This window comes from Megalobrama amblycephala, linkage group LG11 (assembly GCF_018812025.1).
Source record: "Megalobrama amblycephala isolate DHTTF-2021 linkage group LG11, ASM1881202v1, whole genome shotgun sequence".
Taxonomy (NCBI): Eukaryota; Metazoa; Chordata; class Actinopteri; order Cypriniformes; family Xenocyprididae; genus Megalobrama; species Megalobrama amblycephala.
The window spans coordinates 38,106,187-38,126,959 of record NC_063054.1 but is presented as its reverse complement, the minus strand read 5'-3'; the positions used below and the strand labels follow the sequence as shown (position 1 = coordinate 38,126,959).

Sequence of the window (20,773 nt, the reverse complement as noted above, 5' to 3'; positions counted from 1 at the left end):
TTTAAATTCAGTATCATTAAAATGATTGAATTTTATTAAAAAGTCTAATATTATTACAATTATACAAAAAAAAAAAAAACAAGAAATAAATAATTTTTAAAAAGCATTTTCGGTTTTGGTTTTTGGCAAAGTGCATCCAGAATTTTTAGGTTTTGGCTTCACTAGTAATATTCCTTATTTTGTTTTTATTTGTTATTTTTATTTAATAATAATAATAATAATTATTATTATTATTATTTTATTTTATAGCCATATTGAATAAAAAAAAAATTGGCCAAATTATGCAGCCCTACAAACAAGCAAAGCAAACTTGGATTTTTTTATTGCATTTTTGTTCTTATTTAGTCATTTTTATTTTTATTTAGTAGTAGTAGTAATAATAATAATGCTTTTTACAGTTATTTGCTTGTATTTTTTAATTTCATACAATTTTAATTTCATTAAAAAGTATCATATTAATGCAATTATACAAAAAAAGCTCATTTAAAACAAAATTAATCATTTTTAAAAAGCAGCTTCGGTTTTCAGCAAAGTCCATCCAGAATTTTCATTTCGGTGCGTCCCTAGTAATATTTATTATTTTGTTTTTATTTCTTATTTTAATTTAGTAATATTATTATTTTTATTTTATAGCCATATTGATATATAATTTAAATTTTTTGGCCAGATTATGCAGCCCAGAGCAAACTTTAATTTTTTTTTAATCACATTTTTGTTCTTATTTAGTATTTATTTTTTATTTTTTTCATTGAGGAGTAGTAGTAATAATACTTTTTACAGTGAAATATTAGAAATAGTACTATTTCTTTTGCTTTCATTTAGTAATTTTTATTTTTTACTTAGTAGTAATAATCCATACAATATAATTCCCAACTATATATTTGGATGCAAAATATATAGTTCCCCAATCACCGTATTTTCTTTCCGAACATAGTATTTATAACACAATTTTTATAAGAAAAATCACAATAAAAATTAAATTCAGAAGTGCTTCATGCGATCTGTGATCAAATAATAGTGTAATAACCCTTATTTTGGCACAACAGGCTGGTTATGGTCCGGTTAGCTCCTGCTGGCAGATGTTGTAACTACAACATGATGAAGGGGAAAAACTGTATTCTAACAAAATCATTAATGTAAGCAGCAAACATGTTCTGTGGAATTTTGTTTCTGCCATAGAAAAGACAATTCTGACTTTATATCTCACAATTCTGACTTTCCCCCTTGCGATTCTGAGATATGAGCTTCCATATGTTTCATTATGTTATATAAATCATAATACTTATTTTAAAGGCATTTATTGATTTATAGTAATAATTCATCTTTTCAAGACGAATGCTAACGAATAGCTGCTTTCAGGTGTCATTAATCTCATTAGTGCACACCTGTACACGCTCACTACATCTGCATCACTGCTGGATCTGACGCCCATCGAGAGTGGACCATGTGATCCATGCAGCGCATCAGTGTAATTAGCAATGCTTAATGACAAGACTCATTTGGGACACCAAATTTAACTTCCAAAACTTCAAAGTTGTCCTCGTTTGGCTTTTCAGACTCCAGCGTGTCATATTTACACTTAACAGAGTAAAAATGGGGTTTGGAATTATTAGACAGACGTCAGATGGCGGTTTATTTATTTATCTGGGAAGCGCAGCACATCCGACTGGCCTTGATTTTCGTCACTTGCACAGAAATGTTATAAAGTTTGTGCGCACAAAAAGTTCCCCTAATGGTATTTTGAGTAATATTTGACATTTAAAGCAAGCATGTCCAGATGGTCATGAAATATGGATTATATCAGTGTCTCCGAAGGGATTTTCATGTTAGCGTTAGTGTAAGGCGCATCTGTGAACGCTTGTCTTTGCTTACAGCGTGAGATCGTTCACTAATCACGCTAACGAACTAGCCTGCAGGTTATAAATGCCGATTTAAATGAACGTTTGAGAGGAGCGTGTTAATCGCACAACCTTTATGTCTGTTTATTGCTCACTTTGTCTGTTTACCTTCATTATGTTTTGATATATTAGATCAAATAAAGCCTGACATATGATATCATGGAACAGTTTATTGACAAAATATTGTTAATGTTGAGATGCATCAGTCTTACGTAGTCTGATATAGTGAGATAATGGAGGAAAAAACAGTTCAGTTTTATTCAGAGGCCCAAACTGAGCAAAAATATGCAATTTGCTGCATATGCTGATAATTATATGGACAAAAAATTTAATTCTGATGCTTGTAATATAACGTGTGTATAAATATCAATATCTGCCAATAATAAGTCTTTGTAAGATGTATTTAAATGCTTAGTTTTATGATCAAAGCTCTGTAGTTTTAATACCGATAACCGATAATTCTATATATTTGAAAGCCGATAACCGATATATTGGCCGATAAATCTAAATCCTAATTTTTATAGAATTTTATGTAGCCTATGTGACAGATTTGCACTGCACATGTTGCACTGTATTTTCTGTATGATATTTAAACCCACTATGAGACTTGAGGAGGATAAAAAATAATACTAAAATAATGTAAAATAATGCAAATAAAATAAGTGCAAAATCTTATTTATTTAAAAAAAAAGAAGGGGTTTTACTGTTCAGAAGTTTGAAGATTTATTGAAATAGTCTCTTCTGCTCACCAAAGCTGTGCTTATTTGATCAAAAATACAGTAAAAATTGTGAAATATTATTACAATTTAAAATAACTTATTTCTATGTGAATATATAGTAAAGTATAATTTATTCCTGTGATCAAAGCTGAATTTATTTGATCAAAAATACAGTAAAAATTTGAAATATTATTACAATTTAAAATAACTTATTTCTATGTGAATATATAGTAAAGTATAATTTATTCCTGTGATCAAAGCTGAATTTATTTGATCAAAAATACAGTAAAAATTTGAAATATTATTACAATTTAAAATAACTTATTTCTATGTGAATATATAGTAAAGTATAATTTATTCCTGTGATCAAAGCTGAATTTTCAGCATCATTACTCCAGTCTTCAGTGTCACATGATCCTTCAGAAATCATTCTGATATGATGATTTGATGCTCAAGAAACATTTATGATTATTATCAGTGTTGAAAACAGTCATATTTTTATGGAAACCGTCATACAGTTTATTTCTCAGGATTCTTTGAAGAACAGAAAGTTTTAAAGAACTGCATTTATTTGAGAATAACACGTCTTTGAGTCGTTCCACGAAACCGGAACTATTTGAGTCCCTCTGACCTTTTTCAGTGTATTTTATCTATTGGGTCACCAAAATATATTTTTAAAAGCTTTCTGTATTAATTGAAATGACTCCTTTAATAATGTTTAAAAACATGACATACATTTTATCTTCATATTAGAAATTATTTAGTTTTTTTCAGTTGACACCGCCTATTTCGTCACGTCCCTCAAGGCCTTCTATGAAAGTGTTCTTGGGATATGAATAATAAAATAATGAGGAAAAAGTTCATTCATTTTGCCATTCCATCTGTGCATTTTTGCTGGTAATGTTTTTTCATGATTATTCATTAAAATCACATGATTTAGTTCCGTACCTCAGTAACCCCTCGACCCCGTTACACAAACCATATTTTGTTAAGTTTATGAAAAAGTAATTTAAAGTTAGTTGAACTCTGTCTGAAATGTTCAGATCAATCATAAGAAAACTGATTTTAGTTCAAATTCTGAAGTGAAGCCTTTGATCAGAAATGATGAGGTTTCTGTCACAAAAAGTGCCCATTTCAGGCTTTAGTAGCAAAAGTGTGAGATTTTATGTCACTTTTATATTTGCAATGACTGAATTAGTGTGAGGGACATCTGATTAATAGGAAATGTTGATTTTATTACAAATACATTTTATAAAAGTGTCCATAACTTAAAATAATGACCAATAATAATAATAATAGGGATTTGATGCATGAGATGGGAAAATATGTTTTTCTGGAAGTTAAATATGTCATTAATGTTGTGGGGTGTTCAGAAAAGTAATACATTTTGGTAAAAAATCTAAAAATGTGTAAGTCCAAATCGTACCGGTTTTCTCTTTACTGTCACTTTTGATTAATTTAATGTGTCCTTGATGAATAAAAGTATTTATTTCTTTCTTACTGAACCCAAAGTTTTGAACGGTATTCTATACGCAGATCAATTTAGCATCTAGCAGGCGAACGACTGCACACAGAAAAGCATGTGCATTTTCCAAAGGTCACCAGGTTAAATCAGGAATGACCCTGTTTGTATTTTGAAAATCTCCTGACGCTCAGCAAACGTCTGCTCGATCTGCTCGAATTCATCCTCGGCCAAAGAGAGCTTCTGTGAGTTTCTCCTGAAACGAATGTAAATGCGAGTCCTCTGCTAACTTTGAAGAGCGGCGCTATTATTAGCATGGAAGGCAAATGAGGACAGCCAGCGCGTCCATGTTTCTGTTCACATGATGAAAGGAGAGTCTCTCCTCAGACTAATGATTTGAGTCACGACTCGTGCGTCAGGCTCACTCACAGCGCATTTCTACCAAACTAGTGATTTTAATTTATTGTCGGTCCACATTACTTCGTTACAAAGGCTGCAGATGACGTATTTAGCGGACGAGCAGAACAGAAGTGCTTTTGTGAGAGGGCCATGTTTGTTTGTTTGTCATGAAGCGTGATTTTAACCTCAGGAATCCCAGCGTTACATGATGTTTTTGAGGGTTTTATACAAACAACAGTTCGATTCAGGATCATAACCATCATGGACATTTTGTTTGTCCCAATACTTAGTATAAAAGTCTGTCCATATATGGGTTTTTCAATCATTGATTCTTAAGCTTGCACTTTTTTTCTTAGATATTTGGTTGCGAGTTTGTTTCAGGTTCACTGAAAATTCACAATTATTTCTATAGCGCTTTATACAATACAGCTTCACGGCAATAAACAGGAAAATAACAGAATCAATGATGCAAACTTCATCAAATATGAGACGAATTAGATTTCAGCTTAAAGCAGCTCTACTGAAGACAGTGTCATTGTTCAGATCAGCTCAGTGTTGATTCAATTCAGTTCAATAACAGTGTCAATGTTGCAGTTCATCAATTTTTAAACAGATTCAATTCAGTACAATAACAGTATCAATGTTGCAAAGTTCATCAATTGAACATTAAATTCAGTTCAATGTTGATTCAGTTCAGTTCAAAAACAGTGTCAATGTTGCACAGTTCATCAATTATCAAACAGATTCAATTCAGTTCAATAATAGTGTCAATGTTGCAGTTCAATTATTAAACAGATTCAATTCAGTTCAATAACAGTATAAATATAGCAAATTTAATCAATTATTAAACAGATTCAATTCAGTTCAATAATAGTGTCAATGTTGCAAATTTGATCAATTATTAAACAGATTCAGTTCAGTTCAATAACAGTATCAATGTTGCAGTTCAATTATTAAACAGATTCAATTCAGTTCAATAATAGTGTAAAAGTTGCAAATTTAATCAATTATTAAATAGATTAAATTCAGTTCAATAACAGTATCAATGTTGCAAATTTAATCAGTTATTAAACAGATTCAATTCAGTTCAATAATAGTGTCAATGTTGCAAATTTGATCAATTATTAAACAGATTCAGTTCAGTTCAATAACAGTATCAATGTAGCAAATTTAATCAATTATTAAACAGATTCAATTCAGTTCAATAATAGTGTAAAAGTTGCAAATTTAATCAATTATCAAACAGATTCAATTCAGTTCAATAATAGTGTCAATGTTGCAAATTTGATCAATTATTAAACAGATTCAGTTCAGTTCAATAACAGTATTAATGTTGCAGTTCAATTATTAAACAGATTCAATTCAGTTCAAAAACAGTGTCAATGTTGCAAATTTAATCAAATATTAAACAGATTCAATTCAGTTCAGTTCAATAATAGTGTAAAAGTTGCAAATTTAATCAATTATTAAATAGATTAAATTCAGTTCAATAACAGTATCAATGTTGCAAATTTAATCAATTATTAAACATTCAATTCAGTTCACAAACAGTGTCAGTTGCAGTTCAATTATTAAACAGATTCAATTCAGTTCAATAACAGCATCAATGTTGCAAATTTAATCAATTATTAAACAGATTCAGTTCAGTTCAAAAACAGTGTCAATGTTGCACAGTTCATCAATTATCAAACAGATTCAATTCAGCTCAATAACAGTATCAATGTTGCAAATTTAATCAATTATTAAACAGATTAAATTTAGTTCAATAATAGTGTCAATGTTGCAAATTTAATCAATTATTAAACAGATTCAATTCAGTTCAATAACAGTATCAATGTAGCAAATTTAATCAATTATTAAACAGATTCAATTCAGCTCAATAACAGTATCAATGTTGCAAATTTAATCAATTATTAAACAGATTAAATTTAGTTCAATAATAGTGTCAATGTTGCAAATTTAATCAATTATTAAACAGATTCAATTCAGTTCAATAATAGTGTCAATGTTGCAAATTTAATCAATTATTAAACAGATTCAATTCAGTTCAATAACAGTATCAATGTTGCAGTTCAATTATTAAACAGATTCAATTCAGTTCAAAAACAGTGTCAATGTTGCAAATTTAATCAATTATTAAACAGATTCAGTTCAGTTCAATAACAGTATCAATGTAGCAAATTTAATCAATTATTAAACAGATTCAATTCAGTTCAAAAAGTGTCAATGTTGCAAATTTAATCAATTATTAAACAGATTCAATTCAGTTCAATAACAGTATCAATTTTGCAGTTCAATTATTAAACAGATTCAATTCAGTTCAATAACAGTATCAATGTTGCAAATGTAATCAATTATTAAACAGATTCAGTTCAGTTCAATAACAGTGTCAATGTTGCAAATGTAATCAATTATTAAACAGATTAAATTCAGTTCAATAACAGTGTCAATGTTGCAAATTTAATCAATTATTAAACAGATTCAATTCAGCTCAATAACAGTATCAATGTTGCAAATTTAATCAATTATTAAACAGATTCAATTTAGTTCAATAATAGTGTCAATGTTGCAAATTTAATCAATTATTAAACAGATTCAATTCAGTTCAAAAAGTGTCAATGTTGCAAATTTAATCAATTATTAAACAGATTCAATTCAGTTCAATAACAGTATCAATTTTTCAGTTCAATTATTAAACAGATTCAATTCAGTTCAATAACAGTATCAATGTTGCAAATGTAATCAATTATTAAACAGATTCAATTCAGTTCAATAACAGTGTCAATGTTGCAAATGTAATCAATTATTAAACAGATTCAATTCAGTTCAATAACAGTGTCAATGTTGCAAATTTAATCAATTGTTAAACAGATTCAATTCAGTTCAAAAACAGTGTCAATGTTGCAAATTTAATCAATTGTTAAACAGATTCAATTCAGTTCAATAACAGTATCAATGTTGCAGTTCAATTATTAAACAGATTCAATTCAGTTCAATAACAGTATCAATGTAGCAAATTTAATCAATTATTAAACAGATTCAATTCAGTTCAAAAAGTGTCAATGTTGCAAATTTAATCAATTATTAAACAGATTCAATTCAGTTCAATAACAGTATCAATGTTGCAAATTTAATCAATTATTAAACAGATTCAATTTAGTTCAATAATAGTGTCAATGTTGCAAATTTAATCAATTATTAAACAGATTCAATTCAGTTCAAAAAGTGTCAATGTTGCAAATTTAATCAATTATTAAACAGATTCAATTCAGTTCAATAACAGTATCAATTTTGCAGTTCAATTATTAAACAGATTCAATTCAGTTCAATAACAGTATCAATGTTGCAAATGTAATCAATTATTAAACAGATTCAGTTCAGTTCAATAACAGTGTCAATGTTGCAAATGTAATCAATTATTAAACAGATTAAATTCAGTTCAATAACAGTGTCAATGTTGCAAATTTAATCAATTATTAAACAGATTCAATTCAGCTCAATAACAGTATCAATGTTGCAAATTTAATCAATTATTAAACAGATTCAATTTAGTTCAATAATAGTGTCAATGTTGCAAATTTAATCAATTATTAAACAGATTCAATTCAGTTCAAAAAGTGTCAATGTTGCAAATTTAATCAATTATTAAACAGATTCAATTCAGTTCAATAGCAGTATCAATTTTTCAGTTCAATTATTAAACAGATTCAATTCAGTTCAATAACAGTATCAATGTTGCAAATGTAATCAATTATTAAACAGATTCAATTCAGTTCAATAACAGTGTCAATGTTGCAAATGTAATCAATTATTAAACAGATTCAATTCAGTTCAATAACAGTGTCAATGTTGCAAATTTAATCAATTGTTAAACAGATTCAATTCAGTTCAAAAACAGTGTCAATGTTGCAAATTTAATCAATTGTTAAACAGATTCAATTCAGTTCAATAACAGTATCAATGTTGCAGTTCAATTATTAAACAGATTCAATTCAGTTCAATAACAGTATCAATGTAGCAAATTTAATCAATTATTAAACAGATTCAATTCAGTTCAAAAAGTGTCAATGTTGCAAATTTAATCAATTATTAAACAGATTCAATTCAGTTCAATAACAGTATCAATTTTGCAGTTCAATTATTAAACAGATTCAATTCAGTTCAATAACAGTATCAATGTTGCAAATGTAATGAATTATTAAACAGATTCAATTCAGTTCAATAACAGTGTCAATGTTGCAAATGTAATCAATTATTAAACAGATTCAATTCAGTTCAAAAACAGTGTCAATGTTGCAAATTTAATCAATTGTTAAACAGATTCAATTCAGTTCAATAACAGTATCAATGTTGCAGTTCAATTATTAAACAGATTCAATTCAGTTCAATAACAGTATCATTGTTGCAAATTTAATCAATTATTAAACAGATTCAATTCAGCTCAATAACAGTATCAATGTTGCAAATTTAATCAATTATTAAACAGATTAAATTTAGTTCAATAATAGTGTCAATGTTGCAAATTTAATCAATTATTAAACAGATTCAATTCAGTTCAATAATAGTGTCAATGTTGCAAATTTAATCAATTATTAAACAGATTCAATTCAGTTCAATAACAGTATCAATGTTGCAGTTCAATTATTAAACAGATTCAATTCAGTTCAAAAACAGTGTCAATGTTGCAAATTTAATCAATTATTAAACAGATTCAGTTCAGTTCAATAACAGTATCAATGTAGCAAATTTAATCAATTATTAAACAGATTCAATTCAGTTCAAAAAGTGTCAATGTTGCAAATTTAATCAATTATTAAACAGATTCAATTTAGTTCAATAACAGTATCAATTTTGCAGTTCAATTATTAAACAGATTCAATTCAGTTCAATAACAGTATCAATGTTGCAAATGTAATCAATTATTAAACAGATTCAATTCAGTTCAATAACAGTGTCAATGTTGCAAATGTAATCAATTATTAAACAGATTCAATTCAGTTCAATAACAGTGTCAATGTTGCAAATTTAATCAATTATTAAACAGATTCAATTCAGCTCAATAACAGTATCAATGTTGCAAATTTAATCAATTATTAAACAGATTCAATTTAGTTCAATAATAGTGTCAATGTTGCAAATTTAATCAATTATTAAACAGATTCAATTCAGTTCAAAAAGTGTCAATGTTGCAAATTTAATCAATTATTAAACAGATTCAATTCAGTTCAATAACAGTATCAATTTTGCAGTTCAATTATTAAACAGATTCAATTCAGTTCAATAACAGTATCAATGTTGCAAATGTAATCAATTATTAAACAGATTCAATTCAGTTCAATAACAGTGTCAATGTTGCAAATGTAATCAATTATTAAACAGATTCAATTCAGTTCAATAACAGTGTCAATGTTGCAAATTTAATCAATTGTTAAACAGATTCAATTCAGTTCAAAAACAGTGTCAATGTTGCAAATTTAATCAATTGTTAAACAGATTCAATTCAGTTCAATAACAGTATCAATGTTGCAGTTCAATTATTAAACAGATTCAATTCAGTTCAATAACAGTATCAATGTTGCAGTTCAATTATTAAACAGATTCAATTCAGTTCAATAACAGTATCATTGTTGCAAATTTAATCAATTATTAAACAGATTCAATTCAGTTCAAAAACAGTGTCAATGTTGCAAATTTAATCAATTATTAAACAGATTCAATTCAGTTCAATAACAGTGTCAATGTTGCAAATTTAATCAATTATTAAACAGATTCAATTCAGTTCAATAACAGTGTCAATGTTGCAGTTCAATTATTAAACAGATTCAATTCAGTTCAATAACAGTGTCAATGTTGTAGTTCAATTATTAAACAGATTCAATTCAGTTCAAAAACAGTGTCAGTGTTGCAAATTTAATCAATTATTAAACAGATTCAATCCAGTTCAATGTTGATTCAGTTCAGTTCAATAACAGTGTCAGTGTTGCAGCATTCATCAGTTTTGAAACAAATTAAATTTCAGCTGTAAAGCAATTCTACAGAAGACATTATTATAAACTAATTTAGTTCATTTTTATTAAAAAACAAAGCAAATATCAGTCCATATTGAGTCTGAAATATCTGTTTCTAGCTATTAACTTCTGGTACTGTTTTATGACATAATGTCTATAAAATAATAGTTTAAGGCAGTAGCAATTATATTCATTGTAGGGGTAAAATACAATGCCATGATTAACAGAATCCCAAGTAGTTTATTAATAACCTTTCAAAAATGCAGAACAATTTGAAAATGTTTGATTAATACCTATCAGTTTCCAACTTAATATCCGTCCGAGTGAAATGCAGTGTACGTTTGGAGTGAGGTGTAACCCTTGGCTTTCAGTTTGACATCTGAGCTTTTGACCTGAAGGCTTTAGAGAGGTAAATAACAGATCTGTGGCGTTCTGACTGTCTTTAATAAGTATTAACCTCGAAGGCAAATACACATACTGTGTGAAGAATCTGTGTTTAGTGAAAAGCTTCTGTTTTTAGCTGCTGAAAATCATTCTCTTCTTACGGGAAGCACAGTATTGCTCATTAGGACTAGGTGATATATTGAATATTTATTATTATTTAATATATATCAATTTAACCAACATCACAGTGCACTTTTTTCTTAAATATTAAGTTTTGTAAAGGCTGTGACACGTGTTTATTTTAAGTCTTAATGTTATGATATTTAATATACATTTTGTTTTTTAGCGTTTCTACTAATATATTTTGATTTTTGAACTTCATTACAATGGCAGTTTGGTTTAAATGATGGTTCATTTGATTGAAGATCAAAACATTGAGCTATGATCACTCATTATAAAGTTGCTTTCCCAATCAGGAAAACGCGTTTACTGGCATTCCCTGTGTGTGTGCTTCATCCCGGGGATCGTGCTTTGATCGGGTGTTCCAACAGGACACAAATGGGTCTTTGTCAACAAGAAGAGAGGCCCCTCTGAGTCTTATCTGAGAGCCGAGAGAATCATGTCAGAGAAGCAAACAACCTCACACAAACCCACCCGGAGACCCTCAGGGCACGGCGTAGGCCATCCGTATTCCTATAATACATGTCAAAACATTGAGCAACCGCGGCCTCGGATAGCCTTCGCCTCTACAAACCACTAGAGTCAGTAAATGAAGCGTATATACACGCATATATGTAGTGTACTAGAATGCCATGATGTACATTTACAAATACTGTATGCTTGACAGTTTAAATAATTTATCATGATATAACACATACGTACAATATATCTATGATAATGAGGTTTTTCCACACTATACACTGTGAAAATGATTTTTTGAAGATTATTGGAGCACGTTTTACAAGAAAATACTATATGTATAATCTGTGTATAATTCGATTTGTTACTTTTTGTAATTATTTGTGAAAAGTACTGATAATTTCTTACTGAAAATATATTCTACACATATTTTTTTTTCAATGTAGTGCTGATTGAATGTCATGAAAAAAAATGCTCCAATGCAAAAACATAAATTAATTTTCTTTATTCAATAGATAGATAGATATAGACATGGCAGATTTGGTGAGATTCACCCTTAAATAATTGGATTATCTGTTAATAGTTCATGAAACTAATTTAATAATTCATTTCTGAATTCAGTTCATTTCTTATAACATAACTGATGTACAAGTTAACCTGTTTTTGAAACATAAATTGGACACCAGTGTTATTTTAGTAATACTATTATACTTTTTATTAATACCTCTAATATGTTTTTATTTTTGGTTATTTTTGTTGTGTGTGTTTGTCATTTTTATTAGTCTTTGTTTTTTTTTTAAATATGCCAGGTTTTTATTCATTTTTTCTTTAGGTTTAGGTGTTTTCGTACATTAAGTTAAACTAAATGAAAGTGAGAAACGTTGCCTTGGAAACTAGCTGAAATAAAACAAGTTATTTCAAGTAACAAAATTAATTCTATAACAACCCTTTGGACACACATATCAGTTATTTTGTTGAAAAATTGATTTTGGTTACTGGCGTGTAGCCATTACTGATCCGTCCTGCAGGATACGAATCAAAATACAATTTCAGCCTCTGTTAGCAGATAAAGTCATGAGTACATATTTTCAGCACCAGAACAACCTCTCAGATCATCTGACTTCTTAGCAGATGAAACTGTCTGTTCTTCTGTACAGACTCGAAGGGTTAAATCATATACATTAACCAGCCAGTGTTTGTGTGCATGTAAAGAACACACAGTTCCATAGATTATCATGTCATGCGCTTCATGCAACCGTTTAACCTTTACCAAGAGGTCAAGCTGTGTTTGAAGATGCTTCCTTGTGCTGATGGGGCACATTTTTCCAAATATTACCTTGACCCGGGACATGGGACCTGTTTTCTCTCTGGGTCAAAGCGGGTCATAAACGAAACTAAGCAAATTTGCTGTCGGTTCACATTACAGGAACATGGGTTAAAACGTACAGATGGGTTAAATTGATCCATTTCTGTTCCGGGCATTTGAACACGAGTTAATGGAAATAGCAGTTGATGCACAAAAACTTAATAATATATATATATAGAATGCCTGTATTATGATTCCTGATTCCTGTCCTTATTTGTGTATATATGTATGTGTGTGTTTGCATATTTTCTGAATTGGTCTGTATCAGCAGATAATATCAGCCTTAATATTGTTCTATGCCATGTTTCAGAAGTATTGTAATTTTAATATTTGAATGTTTGTGAAACACTTTTTCTTTGTTTTACAGAAAGACTGTATGACAGCATAAGTGAACATTTTTCCTTTGGCTGTTAAAGAATAACTAAATGCGAGTTCTCCATACGTTCATGACCTCGTATGTCGACATGATCCCTGTCCTTATTTGTCCTCGTCCTTCTAGGAGGAGAAGTTAACGACACTCAAACATTCAAGTGAAAAGGCAAACCTAACCTTAACCCGAGTGAAGAGGGCGGGTCAGGGTTTTTTCCCTCTCTTTGCGCAGGCATTCTGGGTGAACGACCCTGTATTATTGACTACAGTACAAAAGGTACAGTTATTTATAAAATGATGTTAAAGATTTATGACATAGCAGTACATGTATGAGCGTTAGTTATTAAACAAAAAATAGATTTACAATACCAGTCAAAAGTTGGCAATAATTAAGATTTTTTTTAATGTTTTTCTTTTGCTCTCCAAGGCTGCACTTATTTGATCAAAAATACAGTAAAAATTGTGAAATATTATTACAATGCAAATCAGCTGTTTTCTATGTGAATATCTAGTAAAGTATAATTTATTTCTGTGATCAAAGCTGAATTTTCAGCATCATTACTCCAGTCTTCAGTGTCACATGATCCTTCAGAAATCATTCTAATATGATGATTTGCTGCTCAAGAAACATTTATGATTATTATCAGTGTTGAAAAATCTATATTGGTCTTAAAATGCAAGGTTAAAGGAAGCCAAGATAGATAAGGAATATAAAGGAACATAAGGGCAATGAGAAGAAACTTTTCCATTGAAACCCGTTTTCCCCTGCCCTGATATTTATAATCCCGGCTTTGCATATGTAGGGCACTGCGAATGACAGACTGAAAACTAACAGAGCACAAGTTTAAAATGACTTTTGATTTCACTCGTGATGCTGAAGGGATAAACGCAGGTTGTTAAACCGGAGATGACAGGAGCGGTTGGGGAGATTTGATGGATATTGTGCTGCTAATGAGAATCAGGAATGATTTTGGATGGAGAAAGTTGTATGCAAAAAGTTAACATGAGACTCAAATAATGTTTGTTTATTTCAAGCATCCGTATAGTAATGCACTACAACCGTTCAGAACACCACAGCAGATAAACCATACTCACCTGTGTTATTTTAGCAATTATTTATGCAAAATTGTAGATTTTATTATTATTTATAAATATTTTGAATTAGGTTTTGTTTTTATATTTTCAGTTTTGTATTACTATTTAGGTTTAATTTCAATTTTAGTCAGTTCAGATTTAGTTTTTGTTTATTTGCAGTTTTAGTGCAATTTTAGTAAGCAACATTTTTAAAATTAGTTTTTTTATTACTATTTAGATGTAATTTATAATTATTTCAATTATTTCAGCTTTAGTGCAACTTATTTATATATATATATTTTATTTTTATTTCAACTATTTTGATTAACAAAATATGTTTTTAATAGTTTTAGTTTGCAATAACCTTGCCTCTTGCATATTATTTAGTGCTGTCAAATCTATTAAACGCATCCAAAATAAAAGTTTGTTTACATAATATGCATAATAATATGTGTGTGTGTGTACTGTGTATATTTATTATATATACACATGCATGTATATATTTAACAAAAATATATTATATTTATATATAAAATATTTAAAATTATTAAACAAGTAATAATATCCTGGTGGATGAGTGATGATCTTTCAGCACTGTTTCAGCTCCGTGATCCGATTTTATGGCGCATGGTAAATCAAGATCTGAGCAATCAAACCAATCCAAGCGTGCTCCAGCTGCAAAACAGTGTCCGATTGGTCTCTACACATCGTCCCTACCCACCATACCCGAGATCCAGTTTCAATTGGTTGAAACTTCGAATGACGTTGGAAAACACTGCATCATAATCGTGACATGATCAGATCCCGGAAGTCCTATTGCTTTGGCGAAGCAGCTTGTCAATGTCACTCCGTGATCTACGTATTGTCTTATGTTGTGTTTGGGCTCGTTCAAGACCACCTGCTCTAAATATTTAAGTCTTTTCAACCACACACTATCATTATTTCTGTCTTAAAATCATTCAAATTATTCTGGGATGAAAGTTTATAGTTCAGATATAAACACTGATGTCTACGGTAGCGATTAAAATAGAGTAAATCACACCTTCTCAAAGTAACTTGGCACTTGATTGTATCAATTACATTTTTACGCCACAAGTCACTTAAAAATGTATGTCATTGAATCATTCACTCAATAGATTCGTTCAAAATGCTGATTCATCCAGTAATGAAACATGTCTTTATGAGTGAGCCATTGAATTATTCACTCAAACTGTTTTTTTAATTAATTCATTCTGATTAATTAAACATTTTAATTAGACTGTAGCAATTAACAGTTTGTCAGAACCTCTTGTAAATTTCAGATTTAGTTGTCTGTTCAGAATCGTGGGAGAATCTTGATCTCTGTTTGAAACAAAAAATCTGTGATTCTTGATTTAACCATAATCGTGCAGCTCTACTATATATATGACACAAGTCTATCTGTTATCTATGATGATTTTCATGTAAAGCAGTTTTTCTCTATGAAAATAGAGCACTTCTAATGTCAGCAAATTTAAAAGCACTTGTTAAGTGATGTTCAATATTCACTGTAAAGAAAAGCTTATAAGCTTTAAAGACACTAATCTATGTACAAAATAGTTTTTTTGCTTGTTGTTTCATAATAAATTAGATTTATATAACTCTTTTGCTGCGTGTTACATAAACAGGTACTATATACACACAATATACAGAGATGTAAAATGTAAAAACTTAAATATCTTGGAAACAGTAGCCAATCAGTTGTTTTGTCACATTTGAATTCAGCACATTTTATCTCTGACGCATAAAATCAGTGTAATCTGTCTAAATGTGTTTTCACATAATCCTAATAGGTGCCACACATTCTGATGTTTTTGCAGGTTTGAAAATGCTTGAAAATGTATAATCTGAGAAAAGCGATCGTAAGACAACCCTCGGTTGTTTCGTCACCATAGGAACGGCTAAAATGATTATCCACAAGAGCCGGTTTGGCTGTTGCTGAGCTTCAAATGCAGAATTTCAGTGAAAGCTCACTGCGGCAGCTGAATATTCTATTTTATTATAGAGATGCGAGACATCCACAAGGGATTATACAACAACGACAGGACTAGGCTACTAGTTTATATAAGAAGAAAATATCATTTATTTATCACTGTAACATTTAGTACATTAACGTGAACCAGCATTAAATTACTGACAAGACATCAGAACAAAATAACCACACACTGCATGAGGAAAAATAATAAAAATATAATAATTAAAGTGTAATAAAATCAAAAAATAAATACAAATTAAATTAAATTAAAAATAATGATTCATTTTGCCTTTTTTTGAGTTTAAGAAAGTAAATAGGGTCTATTTTGAGTGCATGCTGACTGACGAGGATGCGAGAGATGCAATAGAGCTTTGCTGTCGTTTTCTAATGCTTTCTTTCTCTTTTCAGCACACGTTGATTCACCTAAAATGAAGCGAGAGCCGGCGGACGATCAGATGAAGGGAAAGCGAATATTGCGCCACATGTAGGGGAACAGCCAAAAACCTGTGTGTGTGAAGAGCAAACCCACGCTTGTTCGAACATCAATATTAATGTATGGAAAGGAGAGAACATGGAAAAGGAGGCAGCTCTGGGAATACAGTCTTGTGAGTTTGGAAACGAACGTTTCACCCGAGCTGAAAATATAGATGATATATGTTAGTCTTGTTTTCCCCGGGCGCTTGTGTGCAGGACACATCCAGATCTGGTCTGATCCAGGTTTGTTCTCCTCAGCGCCGTCCTCAGCTGAACTCGGGCAGCCTGTCAGACGGAGGAGGGGGTTTCAGGAGGAGCAGGAAACCGCGCGGCATGGAAGGATGGAGGGAGGCACTACGCTTCACCCAGCATGGGGTTGCTTATCTGTGGCCGACTGAGCGCTAGCGCCTCCCTGCTGAGAAACCCTGGAGACAGAGGTCTTTCTGTGTCTGAAATGATACAGAGGAAATCAATCAGGTAAACAACGGAATGTGTGTTGTATATATTCAGTAAGGACACGTTAAATCAATCAAAAGTGACAGTAAAGACATTTATAATGTTACAAAAGATTCTATTTCAAATAAACGCTGTTCTTTTGAACTTTTTTTATTCATCAAAGAATCCCGAAAAATAAAATGTATGACAGTTTCCAAAAACATATGACTGTTTTCAACATTGATAATAATCATAAATGTTTCTTGAGCAGCAAATCCTCATATTAGAATGATTTCTGAAGGATCATGTGACACTGAAGACTGGAGTAATGATGCTGAAAATTCAGGAATAAATTACACTTTACTATATATTCACATAGAAAACAGCTGATTTACATTGGAAATATTTCACAATTTTTACTGTATTTTTGATCAAATAAATGAAGCTTTGGTGAGCAGAAGAGACTTCTTTGAAAAACATTTAAAAAATCTTACTGACCCCAAAACAGGATTATTATCATTGAATAAAACAAAATCTATGGAAAACATTAACTAAAACAATATTATAAAATAAACATGAACTAAAAATGAATATATATATATATATATATATATATATATATATATATATATATACACAGTACAGTACAAAAGTTTGGAACCACTAAGATTTTTAATGTTTTTAAAAGAAGTTTCGTCTGCTCACCAAGGCTACATTTATTTAATTAAAAATACAGTAAAAAACAGTAATATTGTGAAATATTATTACAATTTAAAATATCTGTGTACTATTTAAATATATTTGACAAAGTAATTTATTCCTGTGATGCAAAGCTGAATTTTCAGCATCATTACTCCAGTCTTCAGTGTCACATGATCCTTCAGAAATCATTCTAATATGCTGATCTGCTGCTCAATAAACATTTATGATTATTTTCAATGTTGAAAACAGTTGTGTACTTTTTTTTTTCAGGATTCCTTGATGAATAGAAAGTTCAAAAGAACAGCATTTATCTGAAATACAAAGCTTCTGTAGCATTATACACTACCGTTCAAAAGTTTGGGGTCAGTAAGAATTTTTATTTTTATTTTTTTGAAAAGAAATTAAAGAAATGAATACTTTTATTCAGCAAGGATGCATTAAATCAATCAAAAGTGGCAGTAAAGACATTTATAATGTTACAAAAGATTAGATTTCAGATAAACACTGTTCTTTTGAACTTTCTATTCATCAAATAATCCTGAAAAAAAATATTGTACACAAATATTTTGTACAATTGTACACATTAAATGTTTCTTGAGCAGCAGATCAGCATATTAGAATGATTTCTGAAGGATCATGTGACACTGAAGACTGGAGTAACGATGCTGAAAATTCAGCTTTGCATCACAGGAATAAATTACTTTGTGAAATATATTTTTTAATTAAATAAATGTAGCCTTGGTGAGCAGACGAAACTTCTTTTAAAAACATTAAAAATCTTAGTGGTTCCAAACTTTTGGACTGTACTATATATATATATATATATATATATATATATATATATATATATATATATATATATATATATATATATATATATATATATATATATATATATATATATATGACCAAGGCTCACAGCTAAATTTCTTTATAAAAAAAACAACAACAAACAAAACAAAACAAAACAAAAAAGACAGTAAAAATAAAATAAAATCTGATACAAAATATGAACTTTACAAACTTTCTTTGAGATGTTTAGCAGAATGTTCACACTGTTCCGAACTGCCCGGACATCGGAGGAAATCAATCATACAGGTTTGGAATGAAACGAGGGTGACTAAAGTACAGTATTGTAATTTTTAGGTTCTCTATCTCCTTCAGTTTGTGCTGATGATTGTTACACCTCGTTTTCAGAGTAATCTGAAAATGTAATCTGTCTTTTCCTCCTCTCTCCCTCTGTTTCTGTCTACAGAGAATGTAACCTCAGACTCTATACTGATGGCCCCTCGTATCTGATGTTGAAAATATTTCCCATCTGTTTTGCATTACTGCCAGTGTCCCATAGTTTCACTGGATCACATGTTAAATACTAAAGCATCTTGTCTTGGGACTCAGATGTGACTGACAGTCGAGCGTCTCCTCTGAATTACCCTTCGTCAGCAGCACTGCTAAAACAAACAAAAGCACTAGTTTGTGTTCTGATGGGTTTCACCTTACTTTAACTTACAGTTCTCTGATTTTCATCTCTTAGCAAAGAATGGAATTAATTCAGCAAACAGTGGAATGCATGTGAGAATATTTCAAAATTATATAAATTAAAACAGTGTTTAATTAGCTCTGTTTTCATTAACATGCATGCTTCAGATTTGTGTGATGTTAAACACTTCAATTCTTTTGCATTAATATATCTTTTTTTATACACTAAAAAATATTGGGTTACTTTTTTCTACCCAAGTCCTGGGTTGAACCTTTTGGGTAATTTTTTGGGGTTATTTTTCCAGTGTAGTCAGACGTAACAACTCAGCGTTTGGGTGGTTGTTGTGTTACCCAGATCCTGGGTCAGACTTAACAACCCAGCTTTTGGGTAGCTTTTGTGTTACCCAGCTCCTGGGTCAGACTTAACAACCCAGCTTTTGGGTAGTGTGACGAGCAGGGCGGGCGAGAGCCGTGAGGGAACGGCGCAAGGCCGGTGACGCGAGTGATAATGAGCGTCACCTGTGAGGCGTGCCGGCCTCGAGTCTCTCACGGAGGAGCTCCGGAGGCATAAAAGGAGGAGCGACATCAGTGAAGGACGAGAGAGGACCAGGCCTGGACTTTACGTTATGTTTTATTATGTTTGTGTGGCCGGCAGACGTCCGCGAGGGTCTGCCGGCATTACTTTCGTTTTGTTCTTTGTTTATTTTACATTAAAGTTACGTTGAATGTTCGCCAGTTCCCGCCTCCTTCTTCCCACATTTACGAACTTCGTTACAGGTAGCTTTTGTGTTACCAAGATCCTGGGTCAGACGTAACAATCCAGCGTTTGGGTAGTTTTGTGTTACACAGATCATGGGTCAGACGTAACAACTCAGCGTTTGGGTGGTTGTTGTGTTACCCAGATCCTGGGTCAGACGTAACAATCCAGCGTTTGGGTAGTTTTGTGTTACACAGATCCTGGGTCAGACGTAACAACTCAGCGTTTGGGTAGTTTTTGTGTTACATAGATCCTGGGTCAGACATAATAACCCAGCGTTTGGGTAGTTTTGTGTTACACAGATCCTGGGTCAGACGTAACAACTCAGCGTTTGGGTAGTTTTTGTGTTACCCAGCTCTTGGGTCAGACGTAACAACCCAGCGTCTGGGTGGTTTTTGTGTTACCCAGCTCTTGGGTCAGACGTAACAACCCAGCGTTTAGGTGTTTTTTTTGTTACACAGATCCTGGGTCAGACGTAACAACTCAGCGTTTGGGTAGTTTTTGTGTTACCCAGCTCTTGGGTCAGACGTAACAACTCAGCGTTTGGGTAGTTTTTGTGTTACCCAGCTCTTGGGTCAGACGTAACAACCCAGCGTTTGGGTAGTTTTTCTTTTA

At 31.0% G+C, this 20,773-nt stretch overlaps 1 long non-coding RNA gene across 1 annotated transcript; it reads left to right on the top strand.

Annotated features, from left to right (window-relative positions):
- The first annotated feature begins 12,062 nt into the window (after positions 1-12,062).
- LOC125278633 lies at positions 12,063-19,826 on the top strand. The gene is made up of 4 exons (XR_007187189.1): positions 12,063-13,521; positions 16,720-16,916; positions 17,002-17,262; positions 19,178-19,826. It is a non-coding gene; the product is annotated as an uncharacterized LOC125278633 (long non-coding RNA).
- The last annotated feature ends 947 nt before the right edge of the window (positions 19,827-20,773 follow it).